Below are 17,005 nucleotides of genomic sequence, written 5' to 3'. Positions count from 1 at the left end.
CAGGGTTAATGCACACTTATGATGTAGCATGAGTGTTAGTATGTAAGTTAATATGTATGATTATTATGGGTATTTTGAGCCGATTATTATTATCATTATTATTATTATCATTATTATTATTATTATTATTATTATTATTATTATTATTATTATCATTATTATTATTATTACAGACACACACAAACACACACACAAACAGAAGTGATGAAAAATAAACACGCTACAAAGTGTTGAAGAAAAATACAACTTTCCCGTAATTTTTTCAGTCCCTTACACATTATTTTGTATTTAATTTCTTCTTTGTGAAACTCTCCAATGAAAAATTAATTATTGTGTTGGAATAATTGTTAAATCCTGCATGAATGTGTGTTTGTGTGTGTGTGTGTGTGTGTGTGTGTGTGTGTGTGTGTGTGTGTGTGTGTGTGTGTGTGTGTGTGTGTGTGTGTTCAGATCGACTTGTATTTTGTCCTCTGTTCCAGGTAAAGGGATGATAATAATGGTGATGATAATAATGATAGTGATGGTGATATTGCATAGGTACTGAAGAGGAGGTAAATTAAAGAACTCTCTCTCTCTCTCTCTCTCTCTCTCTCTCTCTCTCTCTCTCTCTCTCTCTGGGTTGTTTGTTGGTGTGGTTTTCTCCTCGCCTCGTCCCTCTCCTCGCGTGTCCTTCCTTCGTCCACTCCCTCATGCCATTTGTCAGGCAGAATATCTTATGGACAGGTGAGAGAGAGAGAGAGAGAGAGAGAGAGAGAGAGAGAGAGAGAGAGAGAGAGAGAGAGAGAGAGAGAGAGAGAGAGAGAGGGAGGGGGGAATGGACAAGCACAAAAATGAATATTGGTCCACACACTCACACACACACACACACACACACACACACACACACACACACACACACACACACAGGTTAAGGTTGCACGACTGGAACCAGGAAGGAAGTTAGGAAATATAAAAAAAAATAAGACAGGGGACAGTGACCGATGAAGGAGGAGGAAGAGGAGGAGGAGGAGGAGGTAGGAGGAGAGGAAGACGATGAAGAGGGAAGACAAGAAGTTACTCAGGAAGAGGAGCAGGAGGAGCAGGAGGAGGACGAGAACAAAGCGGCATTAGCATCTGCTTGGTGTAATTGTAGCAGCAGATTATCATGACAGCTTGAGTGTTTCTCCTCCATTACTGCCTCTGTCGGTCTTGATTCACTGCCGGCTGCCTCCAGAACAGCAGAGGGACGAGAAGGAGGAGCAGGAGGTGGTGGGAGGATGGTAAGGGAGAGGGAACAGAAGGAGAGTGGTAAGAGAAAATCAAAGGAGAAGGAGAAGACGAGAAGGAAGAAAGGCTTATGAGGAGGAGGTGTGACAATGAGAGATGAATGAATGAAGCTTTAAGAAGGAGGAGGATGCGAAGAGGGAGGAAGGAAGGAAGAAAGAAAGATGAAGACGAGGAGGAGAAGGAGGAAGTAAGGAAGGAATATGTAAGAGAAGGAGGAGGAGTGAAAATGTCAAAGGAAGGAAGACAAGAGGATTGGTAACGATGATATATAAGGAGAAGGAAGGTGCGAAAGGGGATAAAGAAGGCAAAGAAGGAAGGACAATAAGATGTGATAACCAAACGAATGATGCGAAGAAAAAGGAAAGCAGAGAAGAGGAGGAAGAAAAATAGATAGGATACATGAAAGAAGGATAGAAGAAATGACAGTGAGGAGTTGTGAGAAAGAAGGTGCGAAGAGAACTGGAGGAAAGGAGAAAAGATGATGAAAGTGCAAGATTTTAATGAATTTTTACTCAGATCTAGATGTAAGAGAGAGAGAGAGAGAGAGAGAGAGAGAGAGAGAGAGAGAGAGAGAGAGAGAGAGAGAGAGAGGCGAGGGACGTGTCTTGGCTGAGGAATCCCTGGTGCTGGTTTAGACAGATGTGTAGGCGTGGAATTAAGCGACACCTGCTGAATGCGTCCCCTGGTGGCTCGGTGGTAATGTCCTTGCCTAACAGGTACATTGTCACGTGTTCGAATCCCTCCGGCTCTGTCCTTTAATCATTTCGGGTAGTGACGTGTGAATGTGGATAGTTTCTGTGTTAGTGGATTGAAAGTCTGTGCTTGTGGGTTTGGAAGGAGAGTGCGGGTAGTGGAAGCTGATTGATTGATTGATTGACTGGCGTCACAATAGGATGCAATATGGCGCCGGTTATTAAATTTCTCAAAGAACACCCCCCACACCCCACCCACCCCCAAAAAAAAGGCTCTGAAGAAATAATACTGAAAAATCTTCAGGCTATAGCGACGTTTAGAAAAAAAAGAAAATAAATAAATAAATAAAGCTGATGATATCTAGTCCTCAGAGAAGCACGGAACTGAGTTAAAAAATGCAAGTGGCAGTGACATAGAAGGCAGCAACTCTGAAAGGAAAAAGAAAATGTAGAAACGCTATTCCAACTGAGAACGAAGTAAAAAAAAAAGATAACAATAACATATCTAAAGTCCTCACAGAAAATGGAGTAAAGTAAAAAAAAACGAGGTGCCGTGTAACTAAGACGCTCAGACGAAACACACACACACACACACACACACACACACACACACACACACACGAACAAACTGCGCCACGCCACACCAGCGCCATCTGCAGGGACATCAAGGTCAGTGTCAGCGCCATCTGTCAGGCGTGCGTGTGGCGCCTTGGCATAAGCAACATCATGGGAGTAATTAAGCTTGGGTCAGGGGCGGGTAAGGTAGGTCACAGGGTCACGGGGAGGAAGAAGACAGTCAGGGGAGGTCATGGGGAGAGGAGGGTGGTCGGGGGCTTGGACACTGAGGAGGGGGGAAAGGAGGAAGACAGGGGAGCTCAGGGGGAGGAAGAGGAGGAAGGGCAGGGGTGTGTCGCCATTACTGTTCTGTATCACGATATTCTCTTGATAGTAAAGGAGGAAGAGAGATAGAGAGAAGGGAAGATAATGGGGGGAAGGGAGAGGCAGACAGAGAAACGGTAACATAATGGGAAAGCGAGAGATAGACAGAGGGAGAAGGTTGGATAATGGAGACTTTTAATGATAAGGAAAGGAAAAAAAAGAAGGGAGAGAGAGAAATACAGAAAGGAAATGCATAAGGTATTGAGAGAACTGATTAAAGAAAAAGAACTAAGCTGAAAAGGAACAACATGGAATAGAAAAAGATGAAGAATGAAAAAAAGAATGAGGAAGTTTACTGTTAAGGGAGAACAGAATGAAAGGAGGTGGGGGAGAGAGAGAGTAAATATATATTGGATATTCAGAAAATTAAAGAAAATTAGAACTACAGGGTGCGGCATAAAAATCAGAAAACTCCAGATTTACATTATGTATTTTACACACGTATTTTACCATGCATTTTAGTGTGCAGCTGCCCACGGAAAGCACTTTGAATACCACATCTAACATGTGTGTTTTTTTTTTTTTTGTTGTTGTTTCAATAATGTTTCTGTTAACAAAAAACTGTTTTCTGTTTCCAGTAATTAAACAACCTGTACGAAATTTCCTGGTAGTTTAAGGTGAAAACAACAACAGCGAATAAGGAAAGTTGAGAAAATAAATGAAGAAGGAAGAGACAAGGATGATGCAAGGGAGAAGGAATTAGAGAGAAAGCGACACTAAGGATAATAAAGGAATGGAGAACTGATTGAAGATGAAAAGGATGAACAGGAAGGGGAGAGTTTACATATAATAAATAAAAAAAAAAGATTAAGGATAAGAAGGAAGGGAGAAAGAGAGGGAAAAAAAGTGGGATAGTGAAAAAAAATTAAATTAATGTGGAAGTAATACGATGAAAACGAAGAATAAAGAACAAAGAAACTAAGATAATGATGAAAGAAGAGAAGGAAGTTGCAGGAAGAAAATATAATAATGAGGAAATCTAATGAACGGGAAACTACAATTTAATGATGAAAAGAAAGAGAAGATAACAAAAAAACTAAAAATGCTAAATAAAAATATAAAAGGAATACAGGAGTCGGGAAAATAATGTAAGGGAAAGGTAAAAGGGAAGTGAAAAAGCGAATAACGAAAAGAAAAGAAAAAAATATAAAGAAAAAAAAGATGAAAACAAAAATATTATGGAAGGGGAACAAAGAACAAGAAGTGAAAAGTGAAAGTAATTAAAGGAGAAAGAAGATACAAAGAACTGAATTAAAATGGAAAGAGGAAAGTAAAGAAATCGGATAATACTGTAAAAGAAAATAAACAAGAAAGAAGAGAGAATTTCAAGAAAACAGCTAATGAATTTTAAAAAAAGATGAGAAATGTGCTAAGGAAAAAGATAAAACAGCAAGGAAAAGAAACGAACTGTTAAATTTTGAGAGCAAAGTGACGAAGGGGGAAAGAAATAAAAAAAATAAAAACTCGAGGAAGAGAGGAAGGAAGGAAGAATATATGACACTAATTAAATGTAAAGATGAAGGAAAGGGTGTAAGGAAGAGAGAGAGAGAGAGAGAGAGAGAGAGAGAGAGAGAGAGAGAGAGAGAGAGAGAGAGAGAGAGAGAGAGAGAGAGTGTGTGTTAAAGGAGAATAAAGAGCTACAAATAAGACAATGAAAATAGAAAATAAGAGAAATCAGGAAAAAAGACACGAAATATCAAATAAAAACACAAACAACATAAGCTGAAAGTCAAGAACAACAACAACAACAACAACAACAACAACAACAACAAAACAATACAAACCAGGTAGTAGATAGGAGAAGGAGGCAGTAGACACCTGCCGAAACGATAATTACTCCCAGTGAGGTCTAAAGCACTGTTCAGGGGGTGATGTGAACTTATCATTAAATCCAGCTGTGACCTCACTGAACGTTTCCCTTTGTATCTCACAACACAAGGGGGCAGTCACAGCATGCCCTCTAAAGACAACTCTCTTGCTCCACACAAAACTACAAGCATCTAATAACACACACACCCTTCACTCAAAATTTCAAAATTATCATGGCGATTCCTACACCAGCCTTGGAGTCCCCATCTGGGGAGGGGATCATAAATGTCCCCAGGTCAGACTGCCCTTCTGTCGACGACCCGACGTGTCTTGACACCCCCCTCAACTTTTTCTTCATTAATTTCTGCAACAGTAGCCCCTTTTCTGTTCCCTCCTACTTTCTCTATCCTCATTTTCAATCCAAAGCTGGATGTTGCGTTTATGTGCGCAGTGACTTAACCTGCTCTCGTGCCCACTCTCTTGAATCTTCAGAGTTTTCCACCGTCTGTCTTCGACTACAGAGTCACTCTCAAACTAAATTTATCTGTGCTGTATATCTCTCACCTAACTACTCTGACTATAAGAAATTCTTTGACTACTTAACTTCCAAAGTGGAGCACATTCTGACCCTCTTCCTTTTTGCAGAGATCTCTATTCTTGGAGACTTCAGTGTTCACCACCAGCTTTGGCTTTCCTCTCCCTTCACTGATCATTCTGGTGAACTAGCCTTCAACTTTGCTATCCTCCACGACCTAGAGCAAATGGTGCAACACCCTACTCGTATTCCTGACCGTCTCGGAGATACGCCCAACATTCTTGACCTTTTCCTGACCTCTAATCCTTCTGCTTATGCTGTTACCCTCTCTTCTCCGTTGGGCCCCTCCGATCACAATCTCATATCTGTATCTTGTCCTATCGCTCCAATCCCTCCTCAGGATCCCCCTAAGCGAAGCCTCTGGTGTTTTGCCTCTGCTAGTTGGGGGACCTGAGGAGGTATTTTGCTGATTTTCCTTGGAATGACTACTGCTTCCGTGTCAGAGACCCGCCTTTGTGTGCTGAGCGCATAACAGAGGTGATAGTGTCTGGCATGGAGGCGTACATTGCTCACTCTTTTTCTCGACCTAAATCTTCCAAACCTTGGTTTAACACAGCTTGTTCTCGTGCTATAGATAGAGAGGTGGCCCACAAAAGGTACTTAAGCCTTCCATCGCCAGAATCTCACGCACTTTATATTTCTGCCCGGAACCATGCCAAGTCTGTCCTCCAACTGGCCAAAAACTCCTTCATTAACAGAAAGTGTCAAAATCTTTCAAGATCTAACTCGTGACTTCTGGTATCTAGCCAAAAATATCTCCAACAACTTTGCTTCTTCTTCTTTCCCTCCTTTATTTCAACCAGATGGCACCACTGCTATCACATCTATTTCTAAAGCTGATCTCTTCGCTCAAACCTTTGCTAAAAACTCTACTTTGAACGATTCTGGGCTTGTTCCTCCCTCTCCTCCACCCTCTGACTACTTCATGCTACCTATTAAAATTCTTCGCAATGATGTTTTCCATGCCCTCACTGGCCTAAACCTTCGGAATGCTTATGGACCTGATGGGTTCCCTCCTATTGTTCTCCGAAACTGTGCCTCCGTGCTTGCACCTTGCCTAGTCAAACTCATTCAGCTCTGTCTGTCAACATCTACCTTTCCTTCTTGCTGGAAGTTTTCCTACATTCAGCCTCTTCCTAAAAAGGGTGACCGTTCTAATCCCTCAAACTACCGTCCTATTGCTTTAATTTCCTGCCTATCTATTTTTTTAAATCTATCCTCAACAGGAAGATTCTTAAACATCTATCACTTCACAACCTTCTACCTGATCACCAGTATGGGTTCCGTCAAGGCCGCTCTACTGGTGATCTTCTGGTTTTCTTTACTGAGTCTTGGTCATCCTCTTTTAGAGATTTTGGTGAAACTTTTGTTGTTGCCTTGGACATATCAAAAGCTTTTGATAGAGTCTGGCACAAAGCTTTGATTTCCAACGGCTTCCTTTCCTATGGCTTCTATCCTTCTCTCTGTAACTTCATCTCAAGTTTCCTCTGACCATTCTATTACTGCTGTGGTAGACAGTCATTGTTCTTCTCCTAAGTCTATTAACAGAAGTGTTCCTCAGGATTCTGTCCTGTCACCCACGTTCTTCCTATTATTCATCAATGATCTTCTAAACCAAACTTCTTATCCTATCCACTCCTACGCTGATGATACCACCTTGCACTTTTCCATGTCTTTTCAGAGACGTCCAACCCTTCAGGAAGTAAGCAGTTCACGCAGGGAACCCACAGAACGCCTGACTTCTGATCTCTCTAAAATTTATGATTCGGATGGAGCAAACTTGGTATTGTTTAATGCCTCAAAAACTCAATTCCTCCATCTATCAACTCGACACAACCTTCCAGACAACTATCCATTCTTCTTCAATGACACTCAACTGTCCCCCTCTTTTACACTGAACATCCTTGGTCTGTCCTTCACTTATAATCTGAACTGGAAACTTTACATTTCATCTCTAGCTAAAACAGATTCTATGAAGTTTGATATTCTGAGACGTCTCCGCCAGTTTTTCTCACCGCCCAGGCTGCTAACTCTGTACAAGGGCCTTATCCATCCATGTATGGAGTATGCTTCACATGTCTGGGGGGTTCCACTTATACCGCTCTTCTAGACAGGGTGGAATCAAAAGCTTTTCGTCTCATCAACTCCTCTCCTCTAACTGACTGTCTTCAGCCTCTCTCTCATCGCCGCACTGTTGCATCTCTAGCTGTCTTCTACTGCTATTTTCATGCTAACTGCTCTTCTGATCTTGCTAACTGCATGCCTCCCCTCGTCCCGCGGCCTCGCTGCAGAAGACTTTCTTCTTTTTCTCACCCCTATTCTGTCCACCTCTAATGCAAGAGTTAACCAGTATTCTCAATCATTCATCCCTTTCTCTGGTAAACTCTGGAACTCCTTGCCTACTTCTGTTTTTCCACCTTCCTATGACTTGAATTCCTTTAAAAGGGAGGTTTCAAGACACTTATCCTTTAATTTTTGACTGCCGCTTTGGACTCTTTTATGGGACTGGCATCTCAGTGGGCATTTTTTTTATTTGGATTTTTGTTGCCCTTGGCCAGTGTCCCTCCTACATAAAAAAAAAAAAATGGCCTATTGGTTGAGATAATAGAAACTTAATTTCACCCTTCTTTTCCCTTCCTCCTCTTCCTCTTGCTTGTCCTCTTCTTCTTCCTCCTCCTCCTCCTCCTCCTCCTCCTTCTTTCAACATTCATTGTCATCCCCTTGGTGGTGGAAGTGGTGGTGGTGGTGGTGGTGGTGGTGGTGGTTCCTTACGAGACACTTTGGTCCCAGTTCATTTTCCTCCATTTGTCTTAATTAAGGAGTTCACCCTCTCTGCACTTGTTTTTCCTCCTCCTCCTCCTCCTCCTCCTCCTCCTCCTCCTCCTCCTCCTCCTCTTCCTCCTCCTCCTCCTCCTCTTCATCGCTGTTATTTTTCGTCTCTCTTCTCTCCTTTCTCTTCTTTCTCATCTTATATAAATTTTCCTTCGTCCTTGTCACTATCTCTTGCTTTTATCATTCATCCTCTTGCTTTCTCATCTCCTCCTCCTCCTCCTCCTCCTCCTCCTCCTCCTCCTCCTCCTCCTCTTTTATGATTTAATTAACCTTGGGTGCAGGAGGCGGCTCAGCTCGGCTTCTCCTCGCCCTTCCCAGCGGTAACAAAAGGCAGTGTATTCTTACGCCGCTTCTTGACCAAGCCTGCGAACCCTCACTCTTGGATGCTCTTGCCCAGCCCTCTTCCTCCACTTCCTCCTCCTCCTCCTCCTTCGTAAGACGCACTCCACCAGAAATAATGCTGCTATCCCCTCCTTCCTCCACTTCCCCCCATCTCTCTCTCTCTCTCTCTCTCTCTCTCTCTCTCTCTCTCTCTCTCTCTCTCTCTCTCTCTCTCCAGTGAAGGGATTAAGAATCTCTAGGGACTTGAAACGCTCATGTAGATTCCTCCTCCTCCTGCTCCTCCTCCTCCTCCTCCTCCTCCTGCTCCTCCTCCCCCTCCTCCTCCTGCTCCGGTAGTTTCCACGAGTAAGGATCTTTAGTACGATTACTGGGTATCATGTGCGTGCGTACGTGTGTGTGTGTGTGTGTGTGTGTGTGTGTGTGTGTGTGTGTGTGTGTGTGTGTGTGTGGTTACTCAGCTCCCCCATTCTCGTTGATTGCAAAGAAAATGGGTAACGAAGTGAGCGTTTGCTGTCCACGCGTTGAAAGGGAAGGGAAGAATGAAAAAGAGATGAAGGAAAGGAATGCAAGGTGTGATGAAGGAAGGAAGGAATAAAGGGAGGAAGACGTGAAGGAGGAGTATGGGAAGATATGGGAGGCATGAATAATGAAGAGAAGAAAGGAGATAATAGGGGAGAGATGAAGGATGCATGAAGGAAAGGGGCAAGAGGTTAAGGAAGGCATGAAGGATATAATGCAGAGGAGATGGAAGGCAGGAGTGATGAAGGGAGGGGATGGGAAAGTGCGTAGCGAGGAGTTTGCATACAATGTTGATGAAGATGATGATGATGAAGTGGTGAAGATGGAGAGGGTAGAGAGTGAGGGAAGACGCAAGGGAAGGAAATACTGTTGTTTATTGGCATTTATATATCAAAGATGCAGTTGTGTACCACTACTACTACTACTACTACTACTACTACTACTACTACTACTGATACTACTACTACTACTATCCCTACCACCACAGTTGCTATACCTCAGTCGATACAACTTGGCTAAAAATACGTTAATGTTTACCAGAAGTACTACATGCAATCTGCCGGAACCTCACCAGCACTTTCTTTAATAAACTGCCTCGGCTGGAGTAATAGTAAAGGGCGAGGCTTTGTCAAGAATGGCGAACACTTTAGTTTATTTACTCACCACTACAAAAAAAAAAAAAAAAAAGAGCAGTAATGCATTTAAGCTACACTTGTGGTGGTACATTTGTGGTACATCACTGAACGCGGAAAGCGACTGAAAACTGCGCTAGTATTTTTGATGCCGAAAAGAAAGAGAAGTGCGAGTAAAATTATAAAAGATTTATGATGTTCTGTTTCACTTGTTCATGTTCTCAGTATTCAGTGGGGTGCATGTTTAGCGGGTGCATCGTGACCCCCGTTGTGCTCTCTTTGTTCAGGAAAGTGGTGCATTTTGCAGCTCGATAAATTCCTGCATCTGTTGGAAGGGTATGAAAGCACGGCGTTCACTGTCTTGATAAAGCTTCATTCTGTCCCAGTTTTTGCAGCCTGGATGTGCGGTTTCCATATTTCTTTGTTTATGTGTTCATCTTTGTTTGTTTAGTTCACTTGTTTATTTATTTGACCATGTGTTATTTTATTTATTTACTTATTTACTCATTCATTCAATCTTTTTCATGCACTCTTTCTTTCTTCTTTCTTTCTTTCTTTCTCTCTCTTGTATTTCTTTCTTCCTTTCTTTTTAGTAATCTATTAATTTTCTTAATCTATTTATTCTTTCATTAATTTTCATCTAAATGTTCTGTTTTCCCCTAAGAAAAATCATCTAATTTCTGTGTTAGTATTATTTGATTTGCTTCTGTCTCAAGCTTCTTTATTATACCCATCATTCCTTCCTTTTCATTTTTTGATAATATTACCCTAACACTTCATTCCTTATCATTCTTTCCTCCTTCTTTTCTTCACTACCTTTTTTTTCAACAAGATAGATAAATTAACCCTTTAACTGCTATTTGGTGCATCTTTCTTTAATTACTCGTATTAATCACTCTGAGACATCTTTACTTGTTCTACAGCCACCTTCAAACAGCCATCTTTAAACTGAGTAATAAATGTAAAATCTCCTTTTAAAGTTCGATGTTTCTTGTAGATGCTTATAAAGATTTCATGCATTACTTCTGGTGCTGTTAATTGTTTCGTATCTCAGTGAAACAGTTAAGTCAAACCGTTTTAATACCCCTTCTACAAATACTACTCTAGCACCACCACCACCACCACTCCCTCAGTCTCTTCCGCGCAAACAATATTAGATCAACGAGGACGATTTATGGCCAAAGTCTTCCGATCTAATACTCGTAAAACGCAATGAGTCCTTCGGGGAATTTGTGTCGCCAATAAAAAATAAATCACTGACACTTGTTGAGCGAATGTTTGGCCCGCGGCGACACCACTCTGCGCGGGACGGCGTTACACACGGGGCAGACACATGCGTGGGGCACTGTGGGGCGTCTTCTTGTGGAATGTTGGTGATGATGGTGATGATGATGGTAGTGGTAGTAATGGGGAGGAGCAGGAAGAGGAGGAGGACGACGATAATAATGATAATGAGGATGAGGAGGAGGAGGAAGAAAAGCATGATGATGATGATGATGATGATGATTTTGATGATAATGATGATGATTTTGATGATAATGATGATGATGAAAAAGGTGATGATGATGATGATGACGGCTGTTAGATCTGCATTCTTAACCTTTTGGCGTCTTACCTCGACCTTAAGAGACTCTAAAGGACGTTATTAGGATTCATCAGGATTCTCGGGAACCAGTGATTCCTGCAATGATAATGATGATGATGGTGATGATGATTAAGACGATAACTATTACGCCCGCATTCTTAAAACGTTTCGGTGTGTCATCTCAACCTTGACACCCTTTAGTGGAAGTTGTCATGAGGTTGTTGTCATGATTCTGGTGATGGTTTTGGAAGGTATTCTGCATCATCAGAATATTAGACACATTTATGGGTGACTGCGATAAGTGGAAATGGTTTCATACAGAGACTGCCACGTGTAGTCCTCCCTGTACATACAGCTTCTTGCAGCTTCCTTGCTTTCTTATGTTCTTACCAGTGAGGGAATCTGTTTGAAGGCGATGACGACGACGATGATGATGATGATGATGGTGGTAACAACAACAACAACAACAACAGCAACAGTAATACTACTAGTACTACTACTACTACTACTACTACTATTACTACTACTACTACTACTACTGCTAATAATAATAATAATAATAATAATAATAATAATAATAATAATAATTATAATAATAATGATAATAATAATAATAAATATAATAATAATAATAGTAATAATAATAATAACGATATTATGAACAAAAATAGCAACAACAACAACAACAACAACAACAACAACAATAATTAAAATGATAATAATAACAACAACAACAATAACAATAATAACACCAATAACAATAACTACCTCACGTTTTGTCTCCCTCACAAATCCCTGCCTCCCATTTTACAGCCCTGACCTGCAGTGGAGCGTGACGGCACATAAACTTTTCACCGAGTACACAAATATGATCACTGGGAGTGTGTGAGTCGCCGCCGCCTCCCTCGCAAGTGTCGCTCGTGGGCTTAGCTGTGATAAAACCTGCGAGGGGAGGAACAAAAAGGGATATGCGCTGCTTTTTGTTATATATATATATATATATATATATATATATATATATATATATATATATATATATATATATATATATATATATATATATATATATATATATATATATATATATATATATATATATATATATATATATATATATATATATATATATATATATATATATATATATATATATATATATATATATATATATATATATATATATATATATATATATATATATATATATATATATATATATATATATATATATATATATATATATATATATATATATATATATATATATATATATATATATATATATATATATATATTTTTTTTTTTTTTTCCTCATGTGTAATATGTGTTTGTGTGTATCGAGAGGGAAAGAGGAAAACACACAGACACACACACACACACACACACACACACACACACACACACACACACACACACACGTGTCTTCTCAAAGCCCTTGGCAGAAGACTGAAGATAATGCTATTTTCTTGTATACCTCCTGCTCTTCCTCCTCCTCCTCCTCCTCCTCCTCCTCCTCCTCCTCCAGTGATATAAGGAAATAATACAAGTCTAGTACATGGTTGAGGACGTGATTAACGACGCACACATCATCAGTCGTCCCTTTGTCGTCCCCTAGTAGTCCTGTCCTCATCATATGTCACTTTCTTGCCCCTATGAGTATTATTTCCCCCTCGTTTCCTTTCATCATTGCTCATATCAGGAAAAGCCTTTGTTTTTTCCCTGTTTTTTTTTTTTCGTGTGTGTGTGTGTGTGTGTGTGTGTGTGTGTGTGTGTGCATTTATCTTTTTGTCTGTTTGTCTGTCTGTATATCGTCTGATGAGCCCTTTTTATTTTTAATCTCTCTTTTGTTTCTTTTTTTTTCCCCTTTGAAGGTTATTTCTGATATACGTGAAGATCCATCACGCGGTATTACTTGACTTCAGGTATATACTCCTTCACTCCCTTTCGTGTTCCTTTTCATCTCCCTTCATATTTCTTCACTCACCTGACCTTTTATCATCCTCCCACTACACTAACGAAGACAAGAAAGAAAACGGGTAATCACAGAAAAAAAAAAGTAGCTTATTCAAGTCACCTAACATAAATATGAGTTAGTGACCAAAAAAAGAGAGAGAAAAAAAAAACATACAAAACAATGAATTTCTACATCTACTGATATGAGAGCCAGAGTACTTGATGTAGCAGAGACAAGGGGGAAGCAATGTGAGAGACGGTGAGAGAAGGAATGACAGAGAAAGGAGAAGGGGAGAGGAGGTGGCAGTGAGGCACCGTGAATGCGGAGGAGGTAAAGTGAGCGAGAGCTGGTGTGGAAGAGAAGGAAGAGGAGGAGGGGAAGAGGAGGAGGAAGAGGAGGAATGAGTGATGCTTTTAGTTGGAGAAGAGCGTGTGAAGGATATGACGAGTGAGTTATTTCTGTAGAGAGAGAGAGAGAGAGAGAGAGAGAGAGAGAGAGAGAGAGAGAGAGAGAGAGAGAGAGAGAGAGAGAGAGAGAGAGAGAGAGAGAGAGAGAGAGAGAGAGAGAGAGAGGTAAAAATATTCAACATCAAGTAAAATTATAGTAAATCTCTCTCTCTCTCTCTCTCTCTCTCTCTCTCTCTCTCTCTCTCTCTCTCTCTCTCTCTCTCTCTCTCTCTCTCTCTCACCGTCGCGTGGCCGCCCTTCATCATTCAGCGCTCCGTGTCTGCCTTTTCTTACTCACGCCGTATTTTGTTCCTCTCGCGGTCTGGCTTGAGGGCGATCTGTTCCTGGCCGGGGAAATACTGCAAAAACACAACTCTGGCCTTCGGGGGTGTTTAGAGTGAGAGAGAGAGAGAGAGAGAGAGAGAGAGAGAGAGAGAGAGAGAGAGAGAGAGAGAGAGAGAGAGAGAGAGAGAGAGAGATTTACTATAATATTACTTGATGTTTAATATTTTTACCTCTCTCTCTCTCTCTCTCTCTCTCTCTCTCTCTCTCTCTCTCTCTCTCTCTCTCTCTCTCTCTCTCTCTCTCTCTCTCTCTCTCTCTCTCCTCCCATCACTACCACATTACCTTCCAGTGCAATACAAGGACACACATATTGCTCCCTTAGTATTGCATTATTGAAACTCCTCCCTTCACCGTCACCACCACCACCACCACCTGTGAGGCGCCCCCCGAGGCTACCGCTCCTTCAGGCACACGTCGGCTCCTGATCCTGGACTATTACACGAGAGACGGCTCATCCTCCTCCTCCTCCTCCTCCTCCTCCTCCTCCTCCTCCTCGTCCTCCTCCGTCAGCATTTCGGGATGGAATAATTACTGGCTCTGGGATCGTATGGGTTTCAGACGCCTATCCAGGAATTGACTATGTCTGGATTAGTTCTGGATTATATATAGTAGTTTGGTGAATAAACTCAAGTCTGGGTGAATAAATTAAAGCCTCGATTAATAAATTGAAGCCTGGATGAATAAGCTGAAGTCTGGATGAATAAATTGAAATCTGGATGAATAAATTGAAGCCTGGGTGGATAAATTGAAGCTTGAATGGATAAATTGAAACCTGGATGAATAAACTGAAAATTGGATGAATAAAGCTAAAAAATGGATGAATAAAATGACTTCTGGAAGAATAAACTGACGCCAGGATGGATAAATTGAATCGTGAATTGATAAACTGAAGCCTGGTTGAATAAATTGAAGCCTGGGTGAATAAATTGAAGCTTGGATGAATAAACTGAAACCTGGATGAATGAAATGAAGCCTCGATGAATAAATTGAAGACAGGATGAATAAATTGAAGCCTGGATGAATAAACTGAAGCCTGGATGAATAAATTGAATCTTGAGTGGAATAAAATAATACAACGACGTGGAAACTTTCTGAAATATTCGTGTAATATATATATAAAAAAATAAAAAAAAATCCACGTATCATTATGTATAAGGAATTTTAATTAACTTTTAAGTGGAAAAAAAAACAAAGTGGAGAAAACGAAAACTTGCCCGTGAAAAGATAAAACAAGAAAACGAAAAAAAAGAGAAAGAAGAAAATGAAGAAGAAGGGGTTTTAGATTTTGGAGCGCAAACGAACAAGAGAAACTAAACAAGAAAAGGACGAAGAAAGAAAAAAATACGCGTGAAAAGATATAACAAGGAAACGAAAAAGAAGACACAGAAAAGGAGAATGAGAACGATGAGAATGAAGGACAAGAAGGGATTTTAATTTTAAAGTGCAAACAAACAAGAAGACAAAGCATAAAAAAGAAGAAAAGAAAAAAAAACAAATCCTATCCGTGAAAAGAAATAACAAAACAACGAAAAAAGAAAACAAACAAGGAGAACGAAAAGGAAGAAAAGCGAGGAGGAGGAAGAGAGAAGTAATAAATTGAACAGTAGAAAAGAAAAATAGGAACGAGAGGGAATAATGAATAGGAGAAAGGCGAGGAGGAGGAGGAGGAGGAGGAAGAAGAAAAAGGAGACGAGGAGGACAAGAAAGACGAACTGGCTGGAAAAGTGAAGTAGCAGCTTGAGAAGGAGAATGGAAAAGAGAGAATCAGGAAGAGGAGGAGGAGGAGGAGGAGGAGGAGGAGGAGGAGGAGAGGAGGAAGGAGAGGCGCGCCATTAAGGGGATTGGGGCGCCGTGGTCAGATCAAATCGTCGACAAGGGATCATTTCTCTTCGTTTTGAAGCACTTGAGAAGGAGAGAGAGAGAGAGAGAGAGAGAGAGAGAGAGAGAGAGAGAGAGAGAGAGAGAGAGAGAGAGAGAGAGAGAGAGAGAGAACCTTGAGGGCTTGCAATGGTTTAAACTACATGAAATCAGGTTCAGATGCAAACGAAGGAAAAATAATCTAAAAAAGAAAAAAATAATACAGACAGTGATAGGTAAGTAAATAGATGGAAAAAGAGAGAGAGAGAGAGAGAGAGAGAGAGAGAGAGAGAGAGAGAGAGAGAGAGAGAGAGAGAGAGAGAGAGAGAGAGAGACGCATTCACACACTCACACACATAAACACATTCAAGCAAAGCAGGTACCACAAAGACGAAAAAAAAAGTTAACAATAGGTTCTGAATGCACGCCAGATATCTAAAAGCGCATCGGTTATATTGTTTTCCGCTGAGACGAGATGCTGCAGGTGGTGGTGGCGGTAGTGGTGGTGGTGGTGGTGGTTGCGGTTGCTCTTCCTACAACTCCACGCCTTGAGCTCCTCCTTCCGCCAGGCTGCAAACCGTGACGCAAAACTAAAAAGGCGAAAAACCTATCTCGAGAACCTCACTCCGCTACACAAAGTTATTCTCCTCCTTTGCGATGCGTTGTGCGTGATATTTTTCCCTTCGCGCTCCCCTGCTCCTCTCCTCCCGTGCCGTGGCTTGCTGTGGGGTCTCCATTCTCCTTCTTTCCTACTGCTTCTCAAAAAACATCTGCGCTCGTATTTCTGAGATGCCTCGTTCTCTCATAAGGGTATTTTCTGAGGGCACAGGTATGGCTTGCTGGATTCTCACAAGTGTTTCTCTAAGTGATGATGCGGAATTTATGGTAAGCTATCAATAGAATTATGGAAATACTCTTGAAATCCATGTTAACTTCGCCACTGATAGAATTAGCTCGGTTCTCATAGGTGTTTCTCCAATTCATGATATAGAATTCATATTAAACTGTCATTAGAATTATGAAAATACCCTTGAAAACCTTGACGGCATCGCCACAGTTATGATTACTTTTTTTATCATGGTCGTTTCTCCCATTGCTGATGTGTGATGGACATTAAACTACCACTACAATTATGAAAACACCATCGAAAGCTGTGGTAACTTCCACTAGAAAGTGTATCTCCCATTCATGA

This window comes from Scylla paramamosain, chromosome 8 (assembly GCF_035594125.1).
Source record: "Scylla paramamosain isolate STU-SP2022 chromosome 8, ASM3559412v1, whole genome shotgun sequence".
NCBI lineage: Eukaryota > Metazoa > Arthropoda > Malacostraca > Decapoda > Portunidae > Scylla > Scylla paramamosain.
This window is presented reverse-complemented; position numbering follows the sequence as displayed.